The 18,060-nt window shown below is 36.4% G+C and overlaps 2 long non-coding RNA genes across 4 annotated transcripts; one reads left to right on the top strand and one right to left on the bottom strand.

Annotated features, from left to right (window-relative positions):
• Positions 1-1,673: 1,673 nt before the first annotated feature.
• On the top strand, positions 1,674-15,166 carry LOC148865336 (uncharacterized). Of its 3 annotated transcripts, none has more exons than XR_016109997.1 (4): positions 1,674-2,765; positions 6,174-6,921; positions 7,001-9,788; positions 14,909-15,166. It is a non-coding gene; the product is annotated as an uncharacterized LOC148865336 (long non-coding RNA). The 3 variants fall into 3 exon arrangements; XR_016109998.1 differs by lacking the exon at positions 14,909-15,166 and having other exon boundaries at positions 1,683-2,765; positions 7,001-7,287; positions 7,369-8,113; XR_016109999.1 differs by lacking the exon at positions 14,909-15,166 and having other exon boundaries at positions 1,687-2,765; positions 7,006-8,113.
• On the bottom strand, positions 11,464-12,808 carry LOC148865337 (uncharacterized). Its single transcript, XR_016110001.1, has 2 exons — positions 12,015-12,808; positions 11,464-11,924 (listed from the first exon to the last, which is right to left on the bottom strand). It is a non-coding gene; the product is annotated as an uncharacterized LOC148865337 (long non-coding RNA).
• Positions 15,167-18,060: the final 2,894 nt, after the last annotated feature.

An 18,060-nucleotide genomic window follows, 5' to 3' on the forward strand; every position in this document is an offset into this window, starting at 1 on the left:
AAACCGACGATGCGCCGGTGCACATCTTTCTGAAACTGACAACGCGCCGCACACGTCTTTCTGCAACTGACAACTGCTAGCGCGCGTCTCTTCAAAATGGCAGTGGCGCGCTTTTTTCAAAATCAAAAGACTCGCTGTCACGTTCCCAGTGACGCGATTTTTTGAAATTTAAAATAAATGCGCGCTGCCACGTCTGTCAACATTTGTAAGCAGGTAGGCACGTCTCCCGCCTTTTTGGACACTCTAGAAAACCGAAGAACCCTGACAAAGTACCTCGCGCTATCAAGATTCGAAGAACGGGACAAATCCACCTACCACCTCGCGAACTCCCCGCGCCAGGGCAAGACCCTTGGCGCAAGGAGTGGGGGGCAATTGATGAAGGAAGATTTGGCCCGACCTCATAGTTATGTAACACGTGGCAAAGGCAACAGCTCGGCAGAAAAGCACGCCTAAGGCGCGCGCACCAAGGGGAGAAACCAGCAGTCCGAACTCCCTACTGGGAGCTCGAACTCTCCCTTCGGCCCCAAGCCACTCAGACAGTACCCCGAACTGTCCCGCCATATAGCAGTTCGGGACACACCTCGCCGAACTGGCCCGCCTGCAGCTCACTTCTCACCGAACTGGCCCGCCTTTTAGCAGTTCGGGACACACCTCGCCGAACTGGCCTGCCTTATAGCAGTTCGGGACTCACCTCACCAATCTAGTATGCACTGGCAGTACAGGACATACCTCCGAACTCAAGACTTCACCTCGCTCACCACTCCAGCACCGCCTCCAGGACGCCAAACCGAACAAACCGTACCAGGGCTGACACCGAGGAAGTTCGTACGTAGGGCGGCGCACTTGACTGACTTGGGATTTGACGCTTGGTAGCCGCACTCCAAACGGTCACCTGCCACCGCCACCTGACACCGCCATCTCCAGTTACAGAGATGGCTCCGACAAGGAGCAATGGCGGTTCTGTCCCAGTAGAAAGGACGACACCCGAACTGACATAAACAAAGGTAATCATACCGACTTGACAGGGGCTTCAGAATGAGTACGCGAAGTGGTTATAAAAGGCCCCCTACCCCCAACAACAAGGTATGTGAACTTTGCACCATCTGGTCTTTACTTTGCATTTGAGAAAATACTAACTTGAGCTTCGGAGTTATCTCACCGGTTCCCCCCGGAATTCCCTCATCTTCTCCGTTTCAGGCTCCCCGTCGCTCCAATCAGAGGCGAAATCGTTGACAACTAAGACCGGCCGGATTGCATTCCATCACTATTCATGCCTGATTCGTGTTTGTGCTCTGATATGTTGAATCAATGGTGGACTGATTGCAGCCCTGTTGTGAAGTCGAGTGGGTGGTTGAGACAGTAGTTACCCCAATGAAGTGAAAGAGAAAGGGAATGATTGCAAGAATTTAAACGGAACTTGATGCTGAGAGGATGAAGTGTTCCTTAGACAATGCTGCATTCTGTGTTCTGCAAGGCGCCACCCTTTTGGGGTTTAAAAGCTTTTTGGGAGGAAGAGATTAGGGCTTCCTTTTGAAATGGAAAGAGGGGGGGGGGGGCATGGGAGGAGAGGAAGAGAAGGGCAAACTAGAATGGAAGGAAGGAAATTTGTGGGAAAGAGGAGAAGATGGTGGAGCGGAATCGGGGAGGGAGATTTGGACGGAAATATGGGTGAAGAGAAGTGTCGATGGAGGAGGGGAAGAGAAAAGGAAAGAAGAGGGAGAGGTGAAAAAAAGGGGGGAAGAGGAAAGGGAGTGGGGCCCAGTGGGGTCAGAAATAAAAAGAAAAGAAAAAAAAAAAGGTCTGGTACTTACATAAACAAAGGGCTCATGTGGATTGACTTAAAGAGAGCGGCAAAAATATTAATTATTTTCACATCTCAGCCTCTAACAAGCACAGGAGGAATGGTATACATTGGCTCAAAGATCAATATAGAAATTGGAGCTCAAATAGTACAGTCATTGAAAGTGGTTAGGGATTCCTTTGTGGACTTATTCACTTCTTCAAATCCTCAATTTGATGCTTCTCTCATTCTCAATCAAATTACTGAAGAAATGAATCACATGCTTTGTAACAGCTCCTAGCCCGAATGGCACTAATGTTCTCTTCTTTCAAAGCAGTTGGGAGATAACAAGTAATGATCTGGTGGCTTCTATTCACAATGCTTTCCAAATTCCAGAAATCATCAAAGAGGTGAATGACACAAACTTAGTTTTGATTCCGAAAAAGGAGCACTACAAGAAAAATGGCCTAACCCGACGGACTTAATTATGAACCGGAATTAAACCAGTCTAACATTACAACGGACCGATGTGGAGAAACTCTTCTCCCGCGCAAATTTCCAGCGAAGAACCTTGCAGAGAAATTTTGAAGAAGACAAGTTATTCTTCACGAGCAAGAAAGTTGGGAAGAAAATCTAGGGTTGTGCGAGGTGATTTAGAGCTAGGGTTGTGCGATTTTCTGGGCAATTTAGAGATAGGGTTATGTGATTTTCTAGGCAATTTAGAGATAGGGTTGTGTGATTTTCTAGGCGACCTCTATTCGTTCAAGCAAGAGAAGAGAAGGTAATGTTCTGGGCGACCTCTGTTCGTTCGAGCTAGGGTTTCCCTTTGTGCTTGAGAACAGGGAAATTTTTGGGCGCTATCCAAGCAAGCACCGACCTCTGTTCGTTCGAGCTAGGGTTTCCCTTTGTGCTTGAGAACAGGGAAATTTTTGGGCGCTATCCAAGCAAGCACCGACCTCTGTTCGTTCGAGCAAGAGAAGAGAAGGTAACGTTCTAACCCTTCTTTTAATAGTTTTCATAATCAGAGGCAGTGAACAATGAGAACCAGCCGAACATCTAGCCATTGACTATTATGCTCACTTTGTCGTGGCCATTGACACAATAATGATAAAAAGAAAAAATATAACATACTTAAGGAATGTTTTTCCAGCTATTGTTCTTTTCTATTTATGCTAAGCAGGCTGGTTGTAGGGTCTTAATCTTGGTATATAGATAAGGATTTCTTTAGTCTTTGGTCTAGAATCAAATTAGGCTCCCTTGGACAACAATTTGGAGGTGCTTTGTGCCTGAGATACTACTGATGTCATTAAGCCCATCCAATCGGCATCAAGGAAGACTTTATCCAAAAATGAAAGTATGAAACTACATTCATCAAAAAGACTAAGTGGGAATAGAAATAGTTGAGAATCAATCTGGTGCAGAATAGAGTCTCTGCGTCTCACGCTTGGATATGTATTGTTCAAACTTTCTCTTTCTTTTCCCTTTCTGAGGTTCAGCTTGGGTGATGGAAATTTCATCAAAATTTGGACTGATCTTTGGTGGGGTTCTCAGCCTTTTTCCATCCACCCTATCTTGAATAGAGGCATCAGAAACTGCTGTTTGCACAGTGTGTATAACAGGGCTACGTAATCAATCCTGAGTAAACATGCCAGTGTTCCCTACACATGGGGCCCACAAGGAACACTGACATGTTCACTCATGATTGATTACGCAGCCCTTGATACACAGCCGTGTGAACAGCAGATCTGGAGTCTGAATAGAGATGCCTTGGCCTCCTTATTGATGTCTAGAGGGAATCAGGGATTTTCCTTTTTAACTTTAATTTCCAGAAAGCCCTTTCTGACTCTGAAGCCCAAGAGATTTCTTCTCTCTTGATGTCTTTAAATGAAGTTTTCCTTTCTCATTGAAGAATCTAGTCCCCTACTCCCAATTGTACCTTTTCCACCATCTCACAGCTGGCTTCTCTACCTCCTCCCTCCTGACAAGAAGGCTTTGGCTCTCGTCTGTCCCTAATAAAGTCTTGTTCTTCATGTGGGAAGTTGTTTGTGCTTGCATCAATATTTGTGACATGATTCAAAGGAAAAGAACTGATCAGTTAGCATGTCACCATATGTTTGTGTGACGTGTATGAAGGATGATGGAGAGTCTATTGGCTATCTTCTCATTAATCACATGGCAGCTTGTAGTCTATGGCGTTTTTTGTTTTTTTTTTTTTTTTTTTTGACATGATCCATGACTGTGGCTTCCACTGCATTCCTCTAATAATATAGCTGATTAGCCCTACTGAAGAGCTATTGCTCATGCTGTTATTGGTTCTTATGGGAGGAATGCAACAGAAGGATATTTGACAAAGCTACCTCATGGGAAGGGTTAGGAAAAGAGCACTGAGTCTATTTAATTCTTGGATGCTCACCTGTAAACAGTTTAGAGGGAGATCTGAGCATCTCCAGCGGGGATATGGATAAGAATTTTTTTTAACATCCTTCAATCATTTAGGTTAGACCCTCAGCCCCATCCAAAGCCAATTCCTAGGCCAAATTGCAAGTTTATCATGAAATTTGATAGTAGCTGCAGGAGTATTTCTGATCTCAATGTTTGGCATAGATTGGTGGCCTTTTGTGGTTAAGGGTGGCTAAATCCATCCAAATCATCCCCATTCTAGAGTTGCAATTGGTTGGGCCTCAAATCAGGTGGGGCCTTGGAGATTAGCACATTTGCTAAATGAAATCTGAGATCTTTCAGCGTATCTTTCTTGCTCCTTCAGATGGGTCCCAAGGGATTCAAATGTTATGGCTGATTCTTTAGCTAAATCAGGGGTGGATAAGGTTTTTTGTATATGGTGCTAACACTTTGCCATTGCAATTTCTGTTTCTGGCTCTTCTTAGCCGTTTTGTACATCCTCTTATGTACATGGTGCTAACACTTTGCCATTGCAATTTCTGTTTCTGGCTCTTCTTAGCCGTTTTGTACATCCTCTTATGTACATGCCCTCCCCCACCCCTCGCTCTTAATGAAACTTAACTTTTCTCAGAAAAAAAAAACAAACAAAACAAAACAAAAAATAAAATCCAATATGTAGGAATGACAATGGGGCAGGATCATATTCCCCATCCCTGACCCTGACTTTGACTTTTAAATTAATCCCCATCAAGGAAAAACTTTAGCCTCCATCCCCGATCCCCAATAGAGACGAGTTCCCCACCCTTTATTTAAAATAAAGGATAAAATTAAAATATAAACAATATTTTAAACAGATTTTGATATATAATATAAATAAGAGATAATATTATATGTTTAATACGCACACATCCCCATCCTTGTCGGGTCGGGGGAGGCTAGGTACTTGGAAAGGATGGGGAAAATTGTCATCCCTACCAAGATGGGTATGAGAGTCATTCAATAATATAAGATTCTAACCTACCTATCAGAAATAAATAAATAAAACTTGGTTCTTCTGGGTTGGAGTTGTACAACACTTGAGATGGGAACCTACAACAGTAAGAGACTTAGATTTCTTAGTTGGTTCATTAATCTCAGTATATATATATACATGTCAACTTGTTGCAAAATAAGTACTTTAGACTAAATAGGAAGTGACAATTTTTGCATGCCTAAGTCCACAGATTGGATAGTATTATGTGATATCTTAGGAGTACAGTTGCAAACAGATTGGATCAAATTCGGATAGGGGATATGGAAATATGATTCAATAAGAATCTAAGAGATCTGAATTTTAGGAATGTGCGTATACGTTTTTATTCTATTTTATGTAATTCAACTTTTATTTGATGCACGAAATTTGAAGAGCTTTCTTAAATCAGATCTGTGTGAACAGACCTGTAAATGCCTTTTCTTTGGGATCTCTAACTTCATCCCAAGTCTCTACCATTTAGTATAAAGTGACATAGGACTCGGTGCTAAGAATTTAAATTGTCCAAGAACACTGAAGACAGAAGAAAGGAATAAAATACAACACTTAAGTTGAAAACAGGAGAGAAAGAGGGGGAGGGGAAGAGGAGAAGAAAAGGGAACCAAAACATATGATTGAAATTACCTGTAAGCAAATAAACATAAATGATTCAAGGAGAGGAGTAAAGGAACAGGTCCAAATTTAAAAACAAATATAATAGACGACTTAAAGCACCTGCAATATAATGTACGAATCCCCCATGTAGAATTATAACAATTCTTAGTAAGTTATAACAATGCTTAGTAGGTAGAAGTTCTTGACAAGACCTACCAATCAAAATGGATGATCTATTAGATTTTCTCTGATTGGTTCTTGACAAGACCTACAGGTTATTTCATTGTACTTCTAAATACCTAACTTGGTGATTATGTTTTGAATGTCTAAATTTAATTTATGAATGCCAATCTAACAATGTTGTAACAGGTTAAAGTGAACATACTGAAGAAACTTAAAGAAAAGGGGACACGACCACAAGCAAGTAAATCAGGGGTCCGCCCAACCACTAGTAACACACCCAATATAGAAGATACACGGGCACATGCAAGTCAATCAGTGGCTCATCCAACTACTAAATCAACACCTGATGTAGATGATACTACATCACCAACTCAGTCACCAGACTTGGGAAGGCATGAGGAGTCCTCTAGTGGGCATGTTGGAGAGGGGCCTTCTTGTACAACACGTAGGTTAAGAGGCCCCACTATGAATATATGAAACATGCTTGAAGGGGAACAAATTGAAGTAGGGTCCAATGAATACAACCAACCAAATGATGAAAAAGCAAAGGACTTAGATTTTTGGGTAGCCTTGCATGAACTCCAAACCAATTGCCCATAAACATTGACTATTGGAGAGAAATTCCTATAGAAACAAAGGAAGACATTAAATTCATTGTTTTTTCGGTTTATCTTTTAGACATTTCTCTTATGCAGACATGATTGGTTTATTATTTTGGTTATAGAAAAAATTCAAGGTGAGTGATGGCATGAAAGACTACAATATGAAGTCATTGGGTAAAAAGTGGAGGGATTGGAAGTCCACTTTGAAGAAAAAGTATTATGACCCCGATTCAGATAGTGCAGATGCACTACCAATTGAGCAGCTTGGAAATCAGGTTGATGCACACCAATGGAAAATTTTGGTACATTTTTGGAGATCTGAAAAAGGGACTGTAAGTATCCTAAATATTTAAAATATATTTTTTTTTAATTTGAATGAGTGAAAAGTAAATTAGTTGTATTTTAATATAGGAAAGATCCATAACCAACAAAGCTAACCACTCCAAACAAAAAGTCAATCATACAACAGGAGCAAAAAGGTTTGCAAGAGTACTTGGGGAATTGATAAATATACAAATTTGATTTGTTCATTACACTCTTTACATTCATTCATTTTTGTATGTGTTAAAATAATTACATGTTGTTTTCATGGTAATGATAAATAGAGGGAAGTTAATATATCATGTGCAGAGGTGTTCTATGCAACACACAAGAAAAAAGATGGAACACCTATAGATCCAAGATCAGGTTCTTTAATGGTATACTTATTCAAATATGCATTAAATGGTATGAATTAACAAGTTGTTTTGAATTACTAATAGTTTTGTATAATATTCAAGGAGAAAATGTAAAATTGCATGTCTCAAGAGAAAGACACTCAAAATGAGGGCATTGAACAAGAACACAAGGATGTCTATGCTCGTGTAATGGGCCAAGAGTGTCGTGGCCGAGTGCGTGGTCTAGGTTTAAGCCCAACTCCATCCAGGTTCAGGGCCCATGATAGAGCCATGAAGATGCCTTAAGGGCTGTTAATGAAGGTAAAAGAGCAGCTAAAGAGTGTTCACAGAAGTTGAAAGAACAAATTTCAGCTGTCATCAAACGGCCCCTCAGTCAACTAGAATCTGATAAGATAAAACATCCCCTCAAAATGAACTCATTTCAATTCCAATGTTTGACTGAATGGGACTCAGGTCTATCTGGACAAGATGTTGGGTCTACCTCCTCCATGCTTTCCTAGGTAGTTGGAAGACAATTGCTTGTAGGTTGAACCTTGAAGCTGTTGAATTGATTCATTTAGATGACAACCTATATAATGACAAGCCATCTAAAGATATAAGATGTGTGTTATTTTTCTTGGGGAACTACCAGGTACCAAGTCAACAACTATCTATGTAGTTAATTCTTTTTCCTTTTTTGTTAATCAATACCACACTATTTTACCACTATGTTTATACCTAGTGATTAGTACATGTTACATGGACAATCAAGTTACTGTTAGACAGTTTTGTATGCCCTTAGCTTCAATCCGATTTGATGTACTTTTTATTATTTAGTGGAAATAAATTAAAGTGCATGTTTGATTCATGTTGTTTGGTATAGTTTTGTGTAAGACCCTAAAACTGGACACTTATAGAGACTCGTGTTAGTTTTAAATGTTCACAGCCATTGGATAAGTCTTGGGAGATTTATCCTGCCAAGGCTGATACTGGTGTGCCACCAAATGTTGGGATGGCCTGTCTCGGCCACCAGGGTAAGACCCAAGGCACATGCAATATGGGATTATTTGAATCTTTAAACTTGACCAGATTTCCAGTATTGCCTTGGACCTTGGAGACAGATGGGCAAAACTAGAAAGTAACACCTGACCCCTAGACTCGATTATGACACTTCACTAGGTGTCGGATCGGGCTGTCTTTGATATGTCAATCAATGAGATCCTTAGCGGGAATCAAAACCTGGGTATGTTGGGATAGTTTGAGAATTCATCTGAGTGGGTGATCATAGTGATAGGATCAGCCCATTTGTTGAACAAGGGTAATGATCGGGAAAGACACTCTCTCTGATGGAAACCAAACTGTCGGCAGTTGATTTCAATCGTTGGAATTTTGTTTTGCAAAATTAATATATATATATACATATATATATATTGTATATGTACGGTTTCTAAATGTTTGCAAATGGTTTTAATTCCCGGGATCCATGTGAGTAGAGAGCGACACTGTTCCTTGTAGCCGAGGGAAAGGTCCTCTCTTGTCGGGCAGTGCTTGATCATTATGGACTGAGAGATTAAGTGTAAGACCATTTAGGATAATACCTGATGGGTTAATCTTGCACCTGCCCACAGTCCTTGGGTTTTTATAAGATGGTTTAGCCCAGGGACCACTTAATGTAAGTGTTGGGCCCATAGGGTTCATATGATAGGCTCAGGGGTTTACTGAGTTTTTCAGTGAATTCGGCTGGGCCTTATAATCAAGGCTGGGCCGAACCCATGTGGCTGGTGTGTAGATCAATGCTTGGGTCCCATGCCATACAAAGAAGCCCAACTGGGCAGCAGATTGGAAACTAGTTAAACACTAAACATTTAATGGGCCAATAGTCTATTTCGAACTGGGCTAATATGATCACATATTCATGGGGCGAATCTGAGATTAATGTTAGTAAAAGGATTGGGTCTTTAACCTTATCCATTATAGGAGACCAAATTCAAATTAGATTTGAATCTGGTAACCTCCTGATAAGATCAGGAGTAAGTTAACTTAATCTGCAGATAGAATTAAGATTATACCCTATCCAAATACTGATTTGGATTGGGATAACTCCCAATTAGGAGGTTTCTTAATCAAGAAGAAAGAGGAGAAACCCTAAGAGATATATCAGATTTCGAATCAGGGTTGGTATGCAATGTATACCTCCTGCGAATTGAGATTTGATCACATACAGACTTCAGAGTGAAGAGAAACAGTTCAACCCTCTTCATCCCTGGAGTTCTCCTCCAGTCGCCGCCATTCCCTCTTGCAAGATTGGATCTTTGCAGCAATAGGAAGTCTAGAAATCAGTTTTTGACATCAGTCTTGCAGGAAAGACTAAAAAGATTCGGTGTTCAGAGTTTTCAGAGGATTCTTGCGAATGATCCAGTGTGTAGGACGCACCCTGCTGGTTCCGTTCCATCCACAGTTGTGTCATCTTCAGCAGGAGTGGATATTGGTTTCTTCTTTGGGCGTGAACACCAACTTTGGGAGATACTACTTCTCCGGATCAGGTATATTCCTCCATTTTGCTTTTGGTTCAGATCTGGTTCGATTATAGTTCAAGTAAGATCCTAGAATATTGTATTCTAAATTTGGGGAATGTGATTCCCAGTTGGAAAAATGTAGGAAAATTTTTGAAATTCGCCCACCCATTTCGCAACCCTTTTTGGCGTCCATTAGATGGATCCTACCATTCTTACAACTCAGGCATCAATGAGGTTGATTGCAAACTGTTTTTTTTTTTTTTTTTCAGTAATTTTTCTTGATCCAATGGTCCTGTAATTTCTCCAATTGCCAATTCAGGAGGTGAAGGTAGTAATTGGTCCAAATCTGTCAAATCATGGATGCATTGCAATGTTTTAAAATGCATATGAAGCCTATGCCTTGAGGTTCACCTAGAGGTGAGTTTCAAGGAAAAGGCCTCAAGGTTCAACCTTGAGGCTTGAAGCTTGATCAGGTGTAAATAGCACATTCCCCAATGGAAATTGATATTCTTACTGGCCTTGCCTATGTTATCATCCATTCCTTTACATTACTCTTCCTAAAAGAAAGATGTAGCCATAGTTAAAATATTTTTTGTACTTTTCATCATATTTTTTTTCTTAAAGAAATGGCAATTGTAGTAGTTTAAGTGTACAGATTCTTTACCATGTGCTTCTTGTGGAACAATTTGACATTGCAATAACTACAGGTTATAGAGACAGAAGTATTGATGTACCCATTCTTACAATATTTCTATACTTTTCACCATGTTAATTTCATATTTTTTCTTAAAGAAATGGCAATTTTAGTAGTTTGAAATACTACTAATTTCAACACCTAATTTCACCATAGAGACAGAGAAGCAGGACTCTATGAAATGCTATACATTCAACACCTAATTTTAGTATTCTAATTAACATTCTTATGGGTCCTGTCTTGTAACAGTATGAATCAATGGATGCACTGATATCCAACTGTCCTAGAACAGTATGGGTCCTGTCCTATAAAATTCTTATGGGTCCTCATCAACCCATCCTATTGCTCATATACAGAAAAGCTTCTGAACACTCTTACTAGAAACCAAATAAGATAGAAATGCTCCTACAGAGAGTTTATTTACCTAGCTAGTAAAAGGTCCAAAGCATCAGTCATTATTAACACATTAGTCCAATATACACCGACAGTCAAGGAAACAGTGAAATCCGTTAAGATATCGGGATTTCACTCACCTCTGTATCGTGCTGCCCATCCCAAAAATCAATAGTATACATATTAGCCTGTATCAACTGATGTTCATTGATACTTTGAAACTTGACTAAAAGTTCATGGAGGAAGGTCTTTCCTTTCTGTCTGTCCCAAAACTCCTCTCATGCCACCAAAACTATATTGTGAAGTGTGAAGTTTAAACCCCCCAACCCCCTTAAATAATTTCTGAAGAAGCTGCCAGAGCTCAGTAGAGGTTATGCTGATGATGAAGCTACTTGTTTGGCTTGTATTGGTTGGTCACCATGGAGGACTCCTAGTTTGTTTGTGTTTACTACTTTGATGCTATCTAAAGTAATAAGGGAATAAACACTAGCTTTTGATGCCATTAGATAATTTAGACCCTGCACAAGTTGGGGCCAAATAAACCTTGAAATTATTTGGGCAAACGTCCCTGCATCATAAACCTTGAAATTAAAGGTCAAGAGGACCAACTCCGGAAAAATCATCACCACACGTAAAGGTGGAATTACTTCATTTGAAAATCTATTCACCAAAACATTCTGCGTTGCCCAAATGTCAAAAGAGAAACAAACTAAACGACTATTCCAGAAAATTGATCATCAAAACACGTAAACAAGGCTCTTTCGAGAAATTTAAAACCCTAGAACAAAACCTCACCGAATTCATACTTCCCCAAGTATTCAGAATAAAAAAAAAGAAAACCAACTTCCTACATCAATTATGGCATAGCAAAACAAGAAGATTTGGCATTTAAATGAATTTTGAAAAATAAATACCCACAGAAATAAACCCACCCTTGTTATCATCATCACTACAACCAATAACAACGAACCTAAATGAAACAAACCCTCATGAAAAGAAGTGCTAAAATTCCAAAAAACGAAATAAAGATGCCTTCGATGAAGAAAGAAGAAACGAACTGGTAGGCGCCTGTAACCCTGAAATAATGAAGGTTTTCTAGTTAAGAAATCTGAAGAAAGAAGAAACGAAACTGTAAACGAACCTTCCAGGTGCCTGTATCGCCATACCTTTGCTTTCATGAGAGAAGAGAGTTTCGTAGGTTTGGGGGTTTTTGCGTCTAGTAGAGTTTTCTTGGGTTTGGGGGACTGACAAGGCATAGTGCAGGTGCAACAACAAGAATTAACCGAACCAGTACACCAGCAAAATACATGCTTGTGAGGCCATACATAACTATAAATATTGTGGCATCCGGCAACCGCTTGAAACAAAAGTACAGGCCTACTGGATGTGGAAATCAAACACGAAAGATGACCATAATTGGGTTGCATATTTGGATCAATTAAAGAGTATAAACAACCAGTCCATGGAGAGATATACACAGATGCCATGCCAATTCCAAGAGTAAGAGCACCCAAACCAACTGCACATGTTACAGTGATCCTCAAGAATTTTGCATCACTGAGCAGGTGCTTAATCCAATCCAAGAAGTAAAATACCTACACCACTCATTATACATTAGACTCCCATGACAACTTTATATGCTTAAATCAACAATTGAAAAATTACCTAAATAGAAAAACAAAAGACAACACATTTCCAATAGTAAGCAACCATCCTATTCTAATAGTAGGGAAGGTCATATTTGCGAAACATTAACCATAGAATATCTAAAGAAATCCATGGAACTACAATGGACTCGATTTGAATATTTAACCAATTCAATTTTCTAAAATCAGAATATGCAACAGGATCATTTTTTCATAGAGAAAAATCAAACAAGATAGCTCCCATTACTTTTTAGCCAGACGGACTCAATTGTTTTAATGAGAAAAAGGAATCCGAAAGATTTGTCGATCTTCAATAAATTAAACCTGGATTTGATAAAAAAAAAAGTATTGGACCTGGTCAATTCTGCTTGTACATGCTTCTAGTTTTGTGACTATCTTGTAATTTTCACACTTGTCTATGAATACATAATAAGATATTGCTTCTTGCCCTATTTTTATATTTTCATATTTTCATATTTTGGGCTATATAAAGGAATGTGGGTTTTTTTATTAATACAAGAAATGCAATTCTCAGGTATCCGAACTATTTATTCAATGGATAATTGTTGCATGGATACCAGTTGATTCTAGATATTGATAGGGAAATTCCTAGATGTATTTTAGCTAGCTTTCAAATTTTACATTTTACATGAAATCTTCAGTGCTCAACTAAAACAATATATGCAATCTGCAATATAGTGATTTAGAGGTTTATCTGTATGTTGATTCATATTTGGTTAATTATTTGGGTGGGCTTACAGCTTAAGTTTCAAGGGTGAAATCATGCTAAAATAATGGTAACTTTGTAGATGCAAAAATTAGCATTAATGCAGGTGATGAGTTTTTCATTGGATTTACAAAGAGATGACTATTCCCTTTGAAAAGGGATCATTGCTTGGTGAAATGGTAAAACGGTAAAACCTTGTCTTGACAAGCATGGGAGTCTGGGGGTGGTTACTTATTGCAAAAAATAATGGAGGTTAGGAATTTACTTGGTCAACCCCTCTAAAAACCCTCCATTACCAAGACCAGTATTGGTTAATGATCTTCTAAAAATTGTTGCAGGTTGCCCCATATCCATTTCCAAGTTAAAGCATGTGCCCAACATATTGGAGCTTTGGGTTAGCAAAGGCTAGATATTTGATGGGACCAGAACACATAACTTGATCTTGAATAATGAAATTTAATTCATGGAAAGGACATAATTCTCCCATCAATGATCAAACTCATGGCCTTCCCCCTACAAAGCAAAAGCACTAAAGCAATAAGTCAGGGGGATGATTACTTTTATATGCACAGAAACAAGCTTGCGTGGGGGCTATACTAAAGCTAGAATTCAGGTCCTACCAAGCTTGTAAATAGGACAATTCCAATGCCCAACATTGCCATTTTGAATTGCAGGCTGGACCAATCTAGATTGGGCTAGGATTTCCCAGTCATTTCCAATGTAAAAAACTAAGGGTGTTTTATCCAACATGAATGTTTTTTCTTTCCCTTGTTTCTGAAATATGCCATATCACTAAACAAAGATAAAAACAACACAGAATTGAAAACATTTTTAGTGTTATTTAAAAAAGAATAATTTTATTTCTAAAAAAAACTCTTCTACTCCATACCAATGGTAATGTGTAATGCACATAAAACTCTCAAACAGCTCAAGCTGTAAAATCAAGTTAAATTTCAAAACACACACACACAAGAACTTCGTGTAAAACTTGTATACTTACCTTTAAAACCACTGTAATAGTATTCATTACCAACCAAGAAAGTCCATACACCTAATAGAAAGGTTAAATGGAAAAAAGAATGTTGTTAGGCATTATATGGTCATAGTATTCTAAGAGCACATGCATCATTGCAGAATAGAAAACCATACAAAAAGATTCTAGCTATGATGGGCTATATTAAGATTGTAGACAATGCCATATTGATAGTTCAAATCAGTATTGTTTAGTTTACTGAAAACTATAAGTTCCATGCGTTGGTAGGGCCCACATATAAGTATTATTTTGTTATGATGGGCTATGTAAATATGCAAAAATATGCCATATTGGGTTATAGTTTTCAAAAAAGAAAAAAAGAAAAAAAGTATGCCTTCAAAACTAGTTTTGTGAAGTTTAATTGAATTAAATCAATGATAGATGTAGTGATTGGTGTTGGGGGGTCCCACATATCCGTTTATATAAATTCAATGTGTTCATAGGGCCCACATATCAATGTTGTTTAATTTTTATATTGGTGAAGCCCATACATTGCATATTTACATATGTTCTTAATTTATATTATTTTGACTCTAGATTACTTTAAAAAAAATATTAAGTTCTTTTAACATCTTTCACTAGGCTTTAAACATATAAACCTTGATGTATATCATGCACAATCTAATTTTTATATTTGTTATTCTTATTTTCCAGGTTGAACCAATACAAAAATGATAGAAGGCTTTGTTAAAGATGTTGAAGAAACATTTTTTTTTGTGATTTATTATTATATGTAACAAGAATTTAGTACCTTTTTAATTAAGATGTTAGTTTTTATTAAATTTTATTTGAAATTTTGGTGTGATGTTATAGGTGTTAATCAGGTTTTGGTGACGGATATACGGTACCCACTACTAATATATTCAATTATTCAGGTTCTCTTTTAGTGGCGGATATATCTTCCGCTAAAAAGCTTTTTTTTTTCATTTTTTTGATCCGCCGCTGCACATTTGGCTTTTCATTTTTAGATGTAGATATATCAAATGCGGTTGTTTACGACGGATATATCCATCATCATATGAAAAATTGATGCATTTATAGTGGCAGATATATGAATTGATAACAATTAAATAACCTTTTAGTAACGGATATATATGCTGCAATAATAATTTTTCCGCCTCTATTGATGACTTATAATGGCAACTTATTTATACGCTACTATAACCTATAGTAATGGTGCTTATAACAACGAAAATGGATCCACTGCTAAAAATCTATAGTGACGGTTTTTTTAATGTATAGCGACGGATTTTTTGCCACTATAAATTGATTTTGTTGGAATGTATATAATGGTCTTTCCCTTTAATTTTCTGATTTACTATTTGCACTAAATCATTTCTTACTGATGTTATATATTATTCATCACTTATGCATAAGGTTGAATGGTATCTGACTTTTGTTAGGAGAAATCTATTTCATATGGTTTGTTTTATTTTAATCTTTAAGGTTATAAAAATAACTTTAAAAACAACTATTATGGGTGTTTTGTACTTGTTATAGTAGCACAACTATGTATATTATTTTCTAAAATTGATATTTAATACAAACAAACATTCACCTCATCAGCTTTAAAAATCCTAGAATCTTTGTAGCTGAAAGGATTATTCTTTTGAATAAAGATTCATCAACAAAAGTAAGAGAAGATGAATTAAGTTCAAATTATAGAAAGATATATATATTGAAGTGTCTATTATACACAAAGAATCTTTAATTAGACAATATGGTCGTAAACAACCGCATTTTTTATTATAATTACTTTTAAATGATGTTTTATATGCAATTTAGTTTACATGACATTAATTTTTTATTTTTTATTCTTTCTTTTTTTTTAGGTTGAATATGTAAACAAAACACACCAATAGGCATATGGAGCATGATTTGAAAAAGTCATAGCTTTTAAATTTTTTTATTCTTTCTTTTTTTTATGATGGATGTACAGAAACTTTAAAATTTAGTATATATATATGGATATATTATATTTTGTTATTGAATTACTTGTAATTAAAGTTAGAAATATAAAAATATGATATTTTTCATACAAAAATGTTATAAGTTTTACAACTTATGAATTCATGATTATTTTAAATTGATATATAAAAATTGATATAGTGACAGTTATAATCGCCACTATACACCACTTATTTCTACCGCTATAAATCTATTAACTTTTATAGCAATAGATATACATAGAATATATGCCATAAAGTAGTTTATAGCAGAGATTTATTCACTACTATATTTATAATATATGTCACAAATTAATTTATAACAATAGATATAACCACCATTATATGTAATATAATACCACCAATTAATTTATAGTGGCGTATATAATTGTTGCTATATATAATATATATATGCTACAAAATAGTTTATAGTGGTGGTTATATTCGTTGATATATGTTTTATACTCATGAAATATTACATTTATCAGTGGTTACAAATGTTGTTATATTATATATATGTTGTGATTTTGATCTATAGTGGCGGATTATCTTTTGTTATCGTTTAATCTGACAACGAATGTCATGTTTTTAGCGACACTTATTTCCGTCGTTAATTGTTGCTTTTGTGCCGCTAAATTATAGTGATGTAATGACAGATGTTTTATTCTCTGCAAATTGTTTTACCATTGCAACTTGTAGCAGCGGAAGTATAATCACCGCTTATACATTGCTAACACATGTAACAGTGTATATCAGATGTTATAGAATAGTTTTCTCGTAGTGCTACTTGTAACTAAAATTGAAAAAATAAATTTGGAAAATATGTGGGTTAGCAATCTCTTCAGTTAAAAAGGTGATTCCATTATGTTATGATTAAGTCATTTCTAATTTTCAAGTCATAGATACATAGCCAATTTGGGCTAAATTGATTGTAACTCACTTTAGAATATATTTGCCTAATCCTAAAAAAACAGTAGGTTTGAGCATTTATACTACCAAATTCAATATGCTTCTTTCCACGAACTCTATTCATCTTGGTGATTAAAAATGATACCACAAAGCACAAATTCATAGTGAAAATGACACACCATAGTAAGTGATTTTAATATATATATATATATATATATATATATATATATATATATATATATAATCAAAATCATGAAAACAAGTAAATAATGGAACATATTAACATAGTGTATAATTGTGTTCTATATTGTACATTCTACACTACTGTATTTGTGTGAAATTGTAATAACTAATAAAAAATAATAAAGATTAAAAATAATAATAGATTATTACAGTGAATTGAACTCTCAAGTCTGAACCGATTAGCTAAATACAATATGCAACAAAAAATCAATAACTAACACTAAAAATAATGGAAAACTCATTATCACAATATGTATGGTAACCAACAACATAACAAATTGTTGGAGTAGCCAATGATAATGAGAGTGGAGTACCGATTATCTCCTATCTGTCTCTCTTTTCCTTAATTTCTCTCTCATAGTTAAGGTTCAATTTTAGAATTCAATAATTAGTAAAGTTTACAAATTATAAACTTACAATGAGAACTTTCCTAGAAACTAGAAAGTCTTCATTTTTTTAAGCTAGAAAAAATATTTGCTTTTAAATTTTACTATTGAGGGTTTGAATAATGAAAATTCAAAACTAGAAGAGGAAGAGCCAAACCAGTAATTGCCAAAAAGAGATTTATTCAGCCATTGATTAATTAATTATATATAATATAATATATAGTATCTAATTATAAAGTAATAATTATATATTATATTAGTATGGTTTTCAATTTGGTTTAGTTTGATTTTCAATTCATGAGCCAAATTTTAACCCCGTGAT

The sequence above is a fragment of the Nelumbo lutea genome, chromosome 3 (genome assembly GCF_056320005.1).
Source record: "Nelumbo lutea isolate HS-2025 chromosome 3, American lotus-T2T, whole genome shotgun sequence".
NCBI lineage: Eukaryota > Viridiplantae > Streptophyta > Magnoliopsida > Proteales > Nelumbonaceae > Nelumbo > Nelumbo lutea.